Source organism: Artemia sp. Qi Xiang Cuo, chromosome 14, assembly GCF_049724085.1.
Source record: "Artemia sp. Qi Xiang Cuo chromosome 14, ASM4972408v1, whole genome shotgun sequence".
Classification (NCBI taxonomy): Eukaryota; Metazoa; Arthropoda; class Branchiopoda; order Anostraca; family Artemiidae; genus Artemia; species Artemia sp. Qi Xiang Cuo.
In genome coordinates this window covers 22,061,813-22,076,151 of record NC_142807.1, presented here as the reverse complement: position 1 = coordinate 22,076,151, position 14,339 = coordinate 22,061,813, and the positions used below count along the sequence as shown (strand labels likewise).

The 14,339-nt window shown below is 36.3% G+C and overlaps 1 protein-coding gene across 1 annotated transcript in view; it reads right to left on the bottom strand.

The window, feature by feature from the left end:
• LOC148944264 (CD109 antigen-like) overlaps window positions 1-14,339 on the bottom strand; it is a 340,357-nt gene that overhangs the window by 157,469 nt on the left and 168,549 nt on the right. The gene's annotated exons all lie outside the window — the stretch shown is intronic.

Genomic DNA, 14,339 nt, shown 5'->3' with positions numbered 1-14,339 from the left:
GAGGTAATGTAAATCCTATCGTGTTCCAATGAATAATTAAAATGAAATGTACCATTCCTACGATATGAGATTTTTCTATTGATTGTGCGACACAAATCTCTCATCATCATATTCAATATATTTCAATTTGACATGTGGATATTCACTAGATTTAAGTGCTTCAACCCATTCATAGTCGGCAAAGAGTGACCAATCGAAATGTATGACTTTTATATCATACACACGATCCTTTCTCGGGATGTCATAGGTATTTTCGAGAATACAATCAACAAGAGCCACTTCATACGCGCCGTCAAATTTGATAGCGGGGGAGAGTTTCGTCCAAAAATCACTTGTCTTATTCAAGTCATTGTAGAGAGGATCGGAAACATTGGACATAAAAGTTACATAGAAATTATTGGGCATTGTCAATATCTTCAACACCGATCCAAGAATCGAAATCAGAGTTTTATCCTAGCCACCGAACAAGTAACTGTTTCCTACCCCGGCGAGTACGAGTCTTTAATATCTTTTCAATTTGATAGATTTCACTATTATCTTTAACATTTTGCTGTTCATAGTCATAAAAGCCACCGAGAATCTCTTCATCATTGGTATCACGCAAACGATAAGTTATGGGTTTAGTGCCACTTTAAAAAGTTCTGTGGACCACAAGTAATTCCCCTTTTCAAAATATTAGTTGTTCTATTAATTCGAACAGTATCCCCAACATTGAATTTTTTCTGCTTGACAATCGTTTCATTGGAATATTGTTTAAGAAAGGTGTCAATTGTATCATGATCAGAATGATGAACTTCCGTTGGGGTTGAGTTGGACAATGATCGATGAGGTCGTTGATTTTAAATCAATATGATTTTATCTAAATCTTGAATAAAACCAGGTATATTTTTAAATGTGCAATATCTTGAAAGTCAAAGTCGAATAGTTCTTATCAATCGTTCGGCCAATGCAGCCTTTATAGGACTATGACTATGATGGAGCAGTGTATTATATTTCGCTAGTACTTTTGCAACATGGGGATTAACAAATTCACTACCACGATCCGTTTGAAGTTTTTTATACGAATCCTGTTCGAGAATACTTTCAACAGCTTGAGCAACTTCAACACCTCTCTTTGGCCGCAATGGAATGGCATATGCCTAGTGACTAAAAACATTGATTGCAAGTAGAATATACTTGTACGGTGTATTGTGACGTCTTTGAATCTGATCTAGAGTTAAGAGATCAGCTTGCATTATATACAATGGATAAAAGCCTTTAGTTTTTCGATAAGAATTAGCAGGAAGTCTATAATTTCCATGTAGTTTGTAACTTGACTTATTTTGCAGATCAGTTGTGCGCACTTTGAGTTTGAATACCTGTGACTTTGGAAAGAGTGGTGGGGGAACTTAAACTCCCCAATTCACCAATATTTTCATAAGCACCTTTCAGAACTTCAACCATTTTGAATGTAAACGTGTAGTGTAGCGTCCACTATCCCTTTGTATACTGGTGGTTGGTTGTGGTGACGTTGACTTGATACATCTTCGCTTTTGTCTAGCTATCAATGGTGTGCTGCTGCTCCTTATTGTCAAGTTTCCACTAGGTGTGCTAATGTTTTCCAAAATTGATTTAAAATATTCTTCCTCTTCTTCATATTTTAATGGTGTTGTTGGTGCATGTTCATTTAATTTTTTTAGAGTTTTACTATTGCTAATAAGGCTTTTGGGGGAGTTTAATGTATTTAGAAAGTTGTATAGATGAGCGTCGAATGACAATAGTCCTTTACGATTTGTAACCATATCATAGATTAAATCAAGTAGATTATAGCTCTTGCCTTGAATTATAATCTCTTTCCCATTGCTATCAACTTGAATATGATCTTGACCACTTTCCATAAGATATGTTATGAGTCGTGTACTTTCTTAAAGATATTAGTAGGGCATTATATTTACAATTTTCGATACAAATTAATCCAAATCCTCCTTCTTTAACTGTGCTCCAGCAGACTCCTGAGGAGGTGATTCTTTTTTGTGATCAATACCACTGGCCTTCACACGATAGGGCTTATGTTTGTCCACTCGGCAAAGTGCATCTTGAAGTAAAAGCAGTTTTTTTATCATCCTCAATATTCTCATTGTCAATGAATTTACTCAGATTGTCCTCAAAGTGTTCCACAGGTGAGAGAGCGAGTTCTATTGGAGTCAATTTATAGGGTTTGGCCATTCTCTCTAGAGAAAACTGTTTACAAGTCCTGCAATTATTGGCAGTAAAAGTGTGAAAAATCTACCGCCTGCCTGAAGAAGTCGTTTCCTTTTAAAATTCTTTCCTTTGATTTTAGAGGCCAATGTACGTACAATGGAACGATGTTGCTTTGCCTGTTGCTTAACTACTTCTGCAAGTTGAACATTGCCCTCGGTAAAATTTAAACAAAGTTCAGATATTAGATTAATGAAATCATTGTCAATACCATGTTTGAGAATGGCTTTCCTAAGCGTGGGTTTTGAAGAGCTTAGAACTGAAAATAAATGTCTATTTTCATGTAGTTTCTTCAGTGTCATGATAGCGACTAATAGGTCTTTTTACTGGTCACGGGGAGATATACTGTAATTTCATTGTCAAAAATATTTTTGACTACACGCAAATCCTAGGGTGTATTTTGATTAAGATCCAATAGGATATAGCCGTAGGGTTTATTTGTTGCCTTATTGTACGCTGAAAGCATAAATTCGGTAGTGCCTGGATATATTTGTTTATTGAAATTTATGAGCTAAAATCACGAACAACTCTGAACATGATATAGTAAGTGTGGTTCAATGCAAGTGTTTGCATACATTTGCTCTGATGAAAGAGATAGTGTAAAACCTGAGTAATGGAAATCAGTTCATGATGAGAGTGAACGGTGAACAATTGCAGCATTTCCTGGGACCATTGTTCTATAGATTCAGCCAGATCGTCAATAATCAGCCAAGAGTTCGCTTCAATAATGTTGAAAACATCAAGTCCCTGTATGAATTGTATCTGCACCAATCCCATCGTAGCAAATGCTTTTTATTTTATCGTATGACTCCTGCCAAATACTTTAACGATAGTAGATTCTTTCGGCTTCTCCACAAATATTTAACCGCAATTTTTAATTATTTTAGTTTAGAGTGTTGTTTTGCCCGACATTTACGGCCACACAGAAACGATCTGAATGACGTTTTAAATTGATACATGTTCCCTTCAACAGTTCACCTGGACAACTAACTGTAGACTATAGTTGTCTAATGACTAAATAATTTCCCTACAAGTCCGTTCAAGAATAATGAGAACAAAATCAATAAAGAATCATATTTCTTGTATTATAAACAACACTTTACAGAAAACAAAGAAAAATACACTTTTTTAATTTAAAAAGAAATGCACTAGAAAAAGCACTTTAATAAATATTCTTTATTTACAAATACAACATTTAATGAAAAATACACTCAATACTATCACTTTTTTCAATGCAACATGTATATTTACAAAAAAAAATCTGCTCTAAGTAAAAAAAAAGATACCTTTGGTAGTGGCGGTGCGCCCCCCACTGGTGGCCAGCCCCCCCCCCCCGGCCACGAGCCAGGGTAGGGTATAATGGGTACTCATCGCAGGGTAGCGCATAATGGGACATGGCCGAGGGGTAGAAAGAATTCATATCAAGTAGAACTGCATCCGATTTTGTCCCGTCTTCTCTCCAGTTGGATCAGTTTCCAAGATACGATCCCCGTGAAAAACGTATCCACCCCTCATTGACCTCTTAATTAAGAAGTGCTGATCGATTTCAGTGATTAGCCCAATTTTTTCCCCACTAATTTTTAGGATGGGGGCCATCACCAGATGAGGAGATAAAAAATAATATCCTAAATCAAGATTAATTTGCTCATAGATTTTGTCCGTATTTTTACACATAATGTCTAACAAAGTTAACACATCACTCGACAAATACGGCTTGCAGTAGTCAAACCCATTTTTACACCCTCCCTCTGTCCACACTTTTTTTAGCAAAACTGTATTCATCGGGGGTGCACCTACGATCGTGTAGACTGTCGTAAAACGATTCGATCGAGGGAATTGGTTCCTCCGCGAATCTCGATATGGAACAATAATAATCATAAGGATAGATGCCCTTGACCGTCAATAAATCATATAAATCATTTGGAAATTGTTGCTTGAGAAGGGGGAAAGCGTTGAGGCCGACATCGTTTTTCTGCGCTTGAATTAATTCACTCAAGAATTTAGGGGAAAAACTCTATGAATTTAAAAACTAAAATTTGCTCATTTACGCAATATCGTCTTCAATATATCCCCACATAAATTTCAAAACAACCAACTTTTCTGATAATTTAGGAATTATATTTTCGGAAAAGCTGTCTATCACCCTTACATCATCCACTGTTCCATTTCTTTGAAGATGTGCCATTGCTGGTAGCACATACTTCAGATCGTAGTTAGAATTATGTATAAAAATCGGAAGAAATAGTTGCTGTTTAATTTTTAAATTACATGAATTGTGAGCCCACCCCCGAAAATTACTTTTTCCCGTTGAATTGGGGTCAATAAGATGATTGTGATTCTGGACAGCGTCTTTTGGGGCATGGGCACCCCTACAAACCCAACAAATTGTTCCCTTTTTCTAGTGCCAGTTGCTCCTTATCTGATAAAGACATTGGGAAGTTGGTGTGACGCAATCGTGAAATTGCACCGTTTGCTGTTTTTATTAGACACACCAATAACTTTTCCATGCTACCCTCATCATCCATAGCCAAAAAAACTCTTCCAGCTGCATTTTATTATTGGAATCGCGACGGGCATGCGCATAGGAACACGCAACTAGTTTGTGTACCTTGACTATATTTGGCCTTGATGGGTCCGATACCTCCACCAGTCTTGATGCACAATCCAAACATACTTTATCAACTTGTAACAGGGAATTTTGGAAGTTTTTAAATTGTAAAGTATCTTTGCCTTCTGCCGGTATTTCTATTCTTTGATTGCCATGAATTCTACAATATCTCATGTGATCCGTGAATGTTTGTTCATTTCTAAATGGGGAAAGGCACATGGGGCAATAGTGAAGATCCCCTTTCTGAACGCCTTGGGATAAGAGTCGACTTATTGCCGTAACGGGGAAAAATGACCATAGGAATTTACATCTTTGGGAGGCTCATAAATAACCCAAACCCAATTTTTAACATTATCAACTAACGGTGTCTTAACTGAATATAAAACTCCTTTTTTATTGTTTCTTTCCCCCATTTACAAATTCTGTGTCATACTGGAGAACAACCACCCCCAACCCAAGATTTTCATTTGCTTTTTCAAATACAGTTATTTCTTTTAAGGACTCCGCATATTTTCCCTCTAAACAGTCAAAATTTACTTTAGGGAAATTTTCACCACCGTTACGAGCAAGTCCGTCGAGATTTTTTACTGTTGAATCTTTTTTTAATGTTTTATGGGCTGCTGCTAAAAGTGCATATTTAAAGCATTGCAGTCCTGTGTCAAATCTGAAACCCTGGACCCCTCCTGTAACCGACGAGTAAGGATTGCAATTTATTTGTCGAGTAACCTGCCCTCCCCCTAAACTAAGTTTTTTTTTTAAATCTATTGGTATTCAGATCCATTTGTTCAATGTATAAAATGGTAGACCCACTTCACCTCTCATTAAACGTGTCCAAAGTTAATATTAATTTATTTACCCAGTTGAAAAAGTTACCCTCAAATTCATTTAGACCAGGGTAAAAAGTTTGATTACCAGTTGAAAAATGAAAATAAAAAAATGTCCCCAGATGTCCCCTTTTGTAAATAAACTTTTTGATTTACCGATGCTTTAATCCCCCCCTTACCCCCCCAATTCTGAATCTTAATCTCAATAAGTGCTCGAATTTGGTCGATGTAGGTATAAAGAACATTTACAGGGTTTGTTAAAATAATACTCCCGTCAACCACGCTTTCCTAGGGAGGATTAAAATCTACCCTATGTGTTTGCATGTGGCCTAGAGTAGACTCTAACAAATAAAATTCACCTAGTTCCGGGGACGTGACACTATTTTCATGTCCTGCACCTATTTGCAGAGGACTCAATTCACTAATTATAAAGTCATCGTCATAAGAGTCCCCGGAAACATTAGGTCCAACAATTTTCATAAGGCTATCCATTTCTTCAGTTGTAAATTGAAAATCCAGGGGGATACTAAATATCGTACCTTCACTAACATCATCCGGCGAGAGGGGACAATTGCCCATGATATTTGGAAGTCCTGGACTGGGGAATACAGTTGTTTTCGTAGCTTCCACCGGAAACTAAGATGAATGGATTGAGTTTTTTTCTTTGAGGAAAATCCTATCATAGTTATAGCACACTATTTTCTTTCTTAGTCGGATTTATCAAGCAATTTATTTTTTAGGAAAGTTTTATCACAATTATAGCACACTATTTATTTTTTTTCTTAGTCGGATTTATCAATAAAAATTTTTTTCTTTGAGGAAAGTCTTATCAAAATTAAAGCACACTATTTATTTCTTAGTCGGATTTATTAAACAATTTTTTTTTCTTAATTGGATTCGAATTTATCAAACAAATGCATATTAAATTAAAAATTTTATTTTGCTTATAGCATTATTTATAAAACAAATCCATAATAAATTTCAAATTTTTGCTTATAGCATTATTTATAAAACAAATGCATAATAAATTACAAATTTTGTTAATAACACACACACATACACACGTACACGCTCACAAAAACATGCGCACACACGCGCACACGCACAAACATACACACACACACATGCGCAAACACGTTCACACACACGCGCACACACACACGCATACATACACATGCACACACACACACATGCGCACACACTCACACACATACACACGTATGCGCACACATGTTCACACACACACATGTACACACACGCGCACACACATCGCAACGTTTGACTAATAGCAATAAAATATGGTAAAAAAAAAATCAACTCAATAATTGTCTTAATAGCTCATTAAAAAAAAATTGACTCTTTTTTTTCCTACAAATCTAGTCATCCATAAAAAATAGCGATCAGATTCCTTTTCCTACAAATCTACTCGTTTAATGTTTTTTTTTTTTTTTTTTTTTTTTTTTTTTAATTGGATTCGTATTTATCAAACAAATGCATAATAAATTACAAATTTTTACTTATAGCATTATTTACAAAACAAATGCGTAATAAATTACAAATTTTGTTAATAACACACACGCACACACACACGTACACGCACACACACATGCGCACACACTCACACACACAAACACACATATTCGCACACACTCACACACACACGCACACATACATGCGCACACACACACACACGTATGCGCACACACGTTCACACGCAGGCGCACATGCACACACAAATCGCAACGTTTGACTAATAGCAATAAAATATGGTAAACAAAAATCAACTCAATAATTGTCTTAATAGCTCATTAAAAAAAAATGACTCTTTTTTTCTTTCAAATCTAGCCATCCATAAAAAATTTCGATCAGATTCCTTTTCCTACAAATCTACTCGTTTAAAAATCTACTATTTGTAATAGCAATAACGTAAAGTACATTAGGTAAAAATACATACATTTCCAAATTCAGACTGCACTTGTGTGTCGGATGGGGCGGTGATGTCCGTATCTTGCATAGATGAGCCAGCGGGGTTCACCATCCTGTGAGCAGCCACCCATTCTCTTTTTGGTTTTTGACCAGACTGTATTCGCATGGCTCCTAAAGGGCCAGTTATCTCCAATTGTTGCATTGGAGTAATGCCATTAGCCTTAACTCTCTTTGGATGAGGAGAATAATTGTAAGAATTTTTCTACTTAAAAATAAGACAAAATATAGTACGGAAAAAATGATTTCCCTTTTTAGAGAAGAAAAAATTAGTCTGAACGTAGAATCCCCTCCCTTCCCTCCCCGTCTTATATTTTTATAAAAGTCTCTTAATCATCTATGAAACCCCATTTGCATTCATCAAATAGAATATCTCATCTAATTTGAGCGAAAAATAATCTATTTTTGAATGTGTCTTGAATCACAAACACATGGGGCATTAATCTATGCGGTAAGACGTGCGAAGTGTGGTTCCAAAACTGACCCTTCCTTGTAACACAGATGCTTCTATTTAAACAGATAAAGAAAAGGCATTTTAATAGAATGAATGAGGAAGCTGATATTTTTGAAGGAAAAGAACTAAATCTAATGAAATAAACTCGTAAACATAGGAGTGGCGGAGGAGGGATTTTATTTACACAATGGAAAAAAGAGCGTATTTTACGTTTTCTAACGACTATAATCATCATAGTTTAGGGTTTGTATTGTTGAGGTGAGGGGGGCTATGTTACTGAATTTGAATTTACTGGAGGGATGGTAAAATGATTGTATTTGGACATAAATTCAGAAATATATTAAACTGTACCCACTTCGCAAATTGAAGCATCCATAACTTCAATGTCAATAATATTTAGTGTACTATTCATGATATGTTAAATCATAATGAAAATTTAATTGTAAGGTATAAGCATTTTATACAAAATCTCAAGGACGAATAAAAAATCACTCTTTTTATTTATAACGAATCACCGGTCGAGTTATCGTATATGGAGCAAGCTCCAATGTCTCTTATTGGACCCCTAAAAAACGGATGTTGCCAAAAAAAACAGTCCGGTTGAAAAACTTGGAGTTGAAACACACTTGTGTGGGGAATCCCCGCTCATACTGCTCACTTTTTTGCAATGTCCACGTGTAACTGTAGTGCCTCAGGCGTGGGTTTTCTTGTAGGTTCCGGACTGTGTATAGCATGGGAAGGAACATAGCGTGCTAGAATAGCATGGGAAGGAACATAAGCCCTTAGAATAGCATAGGAAGGAACATAAACTCCTAGAATAGCATAGGAAGGAATATAAGCTCCTAGAATAGCATAGGAAGGAATTTAAGCCCCTAGAATAGCATAGGAAGGATCATAAGCTCCTAGAATAGCATCGGAGGGAACAGCAACTCCTAGAATAGTATATAAACGAACATAAGCTCCTAGAATAGCATAGGAAGGAACATAAGCTCCTAGATTAGCATAGGAGGGAACATAAGCCCTTATAATAGCATAGGAAGGAACATGGTGCTATAGAATAGCATGGGAAGGAACATAGTGTCCCCAAATAGCATGGGAAGGAACATAGGCCCTTATAATAGCATAGGAAGGAACATAATCCACCCAAATCCATAGGTACATGCTCTGGAAAGACGCCAAGGAACATAAGGCAAGCAAATCCATAAGTACATGCTCTGGAAAGACGCCAAGGAACATAAGGCAAGCAAATAGTATGGGAATTCCTAGGGCATCAAGCAAATAGCATTGTAATTCCTAGGACATCAAGCAAAATGGAACATAGCACTCTACTCCCCTCCCACAGCCCTCAGGGCAAGGGTTGTAAGTTATGCCTAGGGGGCATATAAGGTTTTGTATAGAAAACGTTATCGTAGATCCTTAAGAAAGGGCTTATTAGATTGGAAATTTATATGGCTAGTTCCCTTTTTTAATAGTCGAAAGTGATTGGAAGGCAACTGTCCCCCTTCTCACGCTCACTATTTCCCAAAACACATCCAATCAAAATTTTGATATAGCCATTTTGTTCAACGGAGTTGAATGTTTTGGAAATTAAGTATTTGAGGAGGACACTTCCCCCAGAGTCTTCAGGGGCAAAGGTTATAAGTTATGCTCTGGGGACATACATGATTCTTATGGATGGAATGCTCGTATAAACTTCAGAGGGCTCATTAGATTGTAAATTGAAAGTTCTAGTTCACTTTTTAAGAGTCAAAAGATATTGGAGGGTAACCTGCTTCTCCCCCCCCCCCCCAAAAAAAAATATAAACCAGGTTCGCAAGCTAATATACATAATCAAATTGTGTCACAAGACAATGCTGGCTGGCTAGATCAACTATTCCCAAACACCCTGGCAGGTATCCTTAGCGAATTGGGTGATTTCACACCGCGCCCCACTATTGCAATTGAACAGACTAGTTAGTGGTGGTGGTGCTATTGAAGATTTTATGCCACCCTCTACTATTGAGGTTGACCAGAGTAGTGACAGTGAAACATTAGGTTTTTTACCCAGATATTATTACCAGATTTTTTCATGTCTACTTCTGCCTTGCACCCTGTTATTGTCTATACAGCAACTTTTGTTGGCCCCTTTAATTCTTTAATATAAGGAGGTATAGTAACAGACCCCATGGTTATCACTCATTACTATGTTAACAAGATTAGAATCCTTCTTGAACAACAGATGGGGGTGTGGGGAGGGAGGGACTGTTTAAAAGCGTCAATAGCACTAAAAATATATTATTTAAATTAAAATGCGAGCGAACTCTATTCAATATATTTACATACTGAGATGTTAGCGATTCACCCGCATTTGGCAAATTATGAGTTTTTTTTGGGATTGGGTCAACAGCATCGTTACTAAACTGGAAAATTGAAATGAGAGGGTATTGGGTCGGTAATAATATAAATAATATAAAGCATCTATAATATAAAGCATCTTCAGTAAGTTCCTGTAAACACTTCATATTTGGAACTCTGTCAGTTAGCACTAAGAAGTGAATTGGGTGATCCTCTAGAAATAACAAAAGGTTTAGCTGTGATCACATGTCATTTTCGACCCATCGTTGCCTAAGATGAACAATAGAAGAATTATATTTGTCTGTCCTGATATTGACTGCTATGTTGGTGCTCTGAGTCCTCGTCAAATAGGTCATGGATTGGACATTACAAGGGTTGTACTACAATGTCTGGCTATGGTCTTGGTAGTTGGTTTGCTAGGCTATTTCGTTCTGCACTACCCCTTGCCAGAAAATATCTTGTACCTGCTGCTTCAAATTTTGCTGCCTCAACACCACAGGACTGGGGGTCGGGTAAAAATTTCAAGGAGAGTGTTAAGGAAAAAACTAGATCTTCAGCAAGAGCCGTTGGTGAGCAATTAAAATCTCAGCAAAATGGGAAGGGATTAAAAAGGGTGCGTGGATCATCATTCACTCATCAGTCTCTAACCAGGTGGGAAGCGAAAGACATCAACAACAACGACTTTGAGGAATAAAAGGAAGAAGTCCAATAAGAGAGAGAAGAAGAAAAAGATTGTTAGATCTAACATAGATTTCTTCTCTTAATATGACCTATCTCCCCCACAAAGAATAACATCCATCGATCTGCTCCTTAATGAATCTGTTAAACTGTGAAAATGTTGATGTGAGGGTCAAGTAGGTGTACTACAAACATCTATATCCTCAACAACCCCTCTCGTATAACAAATAATCTCATGTATTTTCCAATGAAGACTATCTCACTGATTTATCATCAACATTTATTGATTTAAATATTGTGGTGAAGAAAAAGGCACACAATACAATTCCCATTCCTGCGAATGGCCTGTCCAATGAATACTATATCCTACGTAACTTGTTCAAACACATTAATGTATTTATTAATGGAACATTGGTTAGCACAAGCAATAATTTATCCAACTATGCAAGCTACATACAATTTATGATGATGACTCCAAAGGCATATGAGAAGTTGAGAGGTCAGGCGCTGGGCTATGAATATAGATCAGCTGTTGATACTGACGGTGAGTTAACTTCTGCAGTGACCCAGGAGTATCATCTAGTTGAAAAATTAAATCATGAGATATTCAATAAATCCCAATGGTTACCTCCCAATGTCAAGATTGACATAAAGTTACAACTAGCTCCATCGAATTTCATTTTGAGAAAACACTTGCTGCAGCACCTGATGCAAATGTCATTATCACTTCAGCAATTCTTCATGTTCTAAAACAACAGGTTATGAGCTCTGTTGCATTGGCAGTGGAAAAGCTGAGAGCCTATTGTAACAACATCAAACATCTCGTCCCCCATACGATCACCAATCAACATCACATTGCCACTGGCTCTCGCAGTTATACCAATTCATCCTTTATCAATGGAGAAATACCATCAAAACTTGCTTTGTCTTTTGCGAAGAGTGCCAGTTCTGTTGGATCCTGTACTGCATCCCCTCACGGTTTTTATTTTTTTGGTCTATCTAACGTTGTGCGTAAAGTGAATGGAATCCTTTGTAAACTTAATTATTTGATAAAAAATCCTACAGAACTCTGTATGAATTGACCATGCAAACCCTAGATCATGATTCACAACTATTTGAAAATGGAATAACCGATTTAATGTTTCAAAAATCACGGTGTAATTGTTTTGGACTTGTCTGGCACTCAAGATATGAGCATAGTGCGAATGGAGAATGAACGTTTAGAGTGCACATTTGCCGATTCTTTGACTGAAAATATCACATTAATATCACTGAGTCAATTTGAAACCTATTGGGAAATTATACCTGACGGCAGAGTCCTACTAGACCTTGCACCATGAACCCCAATCAAGTAATTAGCGTATTTGGTTTGAATCTATACATGTCTCAATATAAGTCATATTGTATACCATCGGACTTCATTGAAAAAATTCCTAGTGTTAGCAGCACCTTAATCATTTTAGATAACTATCCGTCGAGTTTGAAGACGGGTCATTGGCTGTGCATCTTTCAAACAGCGAAGAATATCGAATTTTTTGATCCTCTTGGCCTATCATATAAATTCTACACTCCGAACATTAACAATTTTATTAAGAGCAGCGGAAAAACTATTATTCAAAATCAGAGGAGAGTACAGGATTTAACGACTAATACATGCGGCTTTCGTGCACTAGTCTTTATCATGTTCAGATGTCGTGGCTATACCTACAAGCAGTTTCTCAGCATTTACGTTGAATTTCCTCGTTTGAACGACTTTCTAGTGGAAATTACACTTTCAAACGTGTTTAGTATTGATTTTACTACCATAATAATAAAATGTTCTAAAATTGTATTTAAATTTTTTTATTAATAAAAAATAATGTATATTAAGGATACAAAACAAATTCTCTACTCTTTAGATTTCATCTTCTAGTACGTAAAGGGACTGGTTGAGAACAACTAATGCGGGTAGATGACCGAAATTCACTGTATACTGATCCTGATGTACTGCAATGTCAGGATCACATTTTCTACAGTATAATGTAACTTCACTCTTATCATATCTCTTTGTATAGTCAATGATACTATTTTCATCCAGTTTGTAAAATTCTAAGTGTTTCAATTTCCCTATTTGAAGCAATATCGCATACAGCGTCCTCAAGTGCTGAATCACATTCTGTAACAGCCAAAAGAAATCAGTAGGCTTATAATCATAATAGCCATTGTCTTCACAACGATGACGTAGAAACGAAATACTTTTGTTATTCCAACAGTTAAATTGTAGACTTGGTTCCTCCTCCCAAAGCAACCTAGAGCCATGACAATACCAGTCTCTTAGCAATAAACTAAAATCACGTTTAGGATTCTTCCAATCATACGACGATATATATTCTCCCACTGATTAAATTTACCATAGTGGCAATTAGAGCATTGGTGTCCTCTAGGGTGAGAGTCACACATCTCTTCAAGACAGAAATTACAACCTTAATTTGTACAGCATATCCTCTGTGCAATTTACACGGGTTGTATAATCTGAACTTTTCATCATACTCATCAAGCATTATACAATTCTCACATGATGACCAGCTGCCCAGTGTATACATAAATAGTGGACACGTATGGAACATTTTTTCATGTGTTGACACTCTCACCGCCAAAATGAAACTGAGCTACGATCAACAATGGAGTGGGAGAGAGAGAAAGAGAGAGGAGTAAATCCTCTTTGAACAGCATCTTTCTCGTACAAAAATCATAGTCTTAAATTTCTAAGCTTGTGTCTTCAAAAGCAGATCCACAATAACATTTTGTCCTGTCGTGATTAATATGTCAATAAATTGTGTAAATGTCTTTGGACCACGACGTAAAAGCTTCATGCAATAGTTTAATGAAGGAGAATCTGCTTTCATTAGATCAACAAGCATTCCCTGAGAAAATATCTTCCTTTGAACAGATAACTTCAGAAAATCATCATCTAGAATAAAACATTTTTACATAAACACAAGATTCCCTATGATTTTCTCTTTCTCAAATCTATCCATTTTTTAGTCCTAACACTCTCATAACCAACTTCGGACTAACCAATATTCTTTTTCTACTTTAAAAATATACGCTAACCTACAATAAAAAAAATATCTTCGATTTAGAAACAATTTTATTGAATATAATTACAACAACAATAATAATCAGTGATGAAATTTATTTTCATCGATATATTTCACTAGCGTATCAAAAGCAGCTTGAA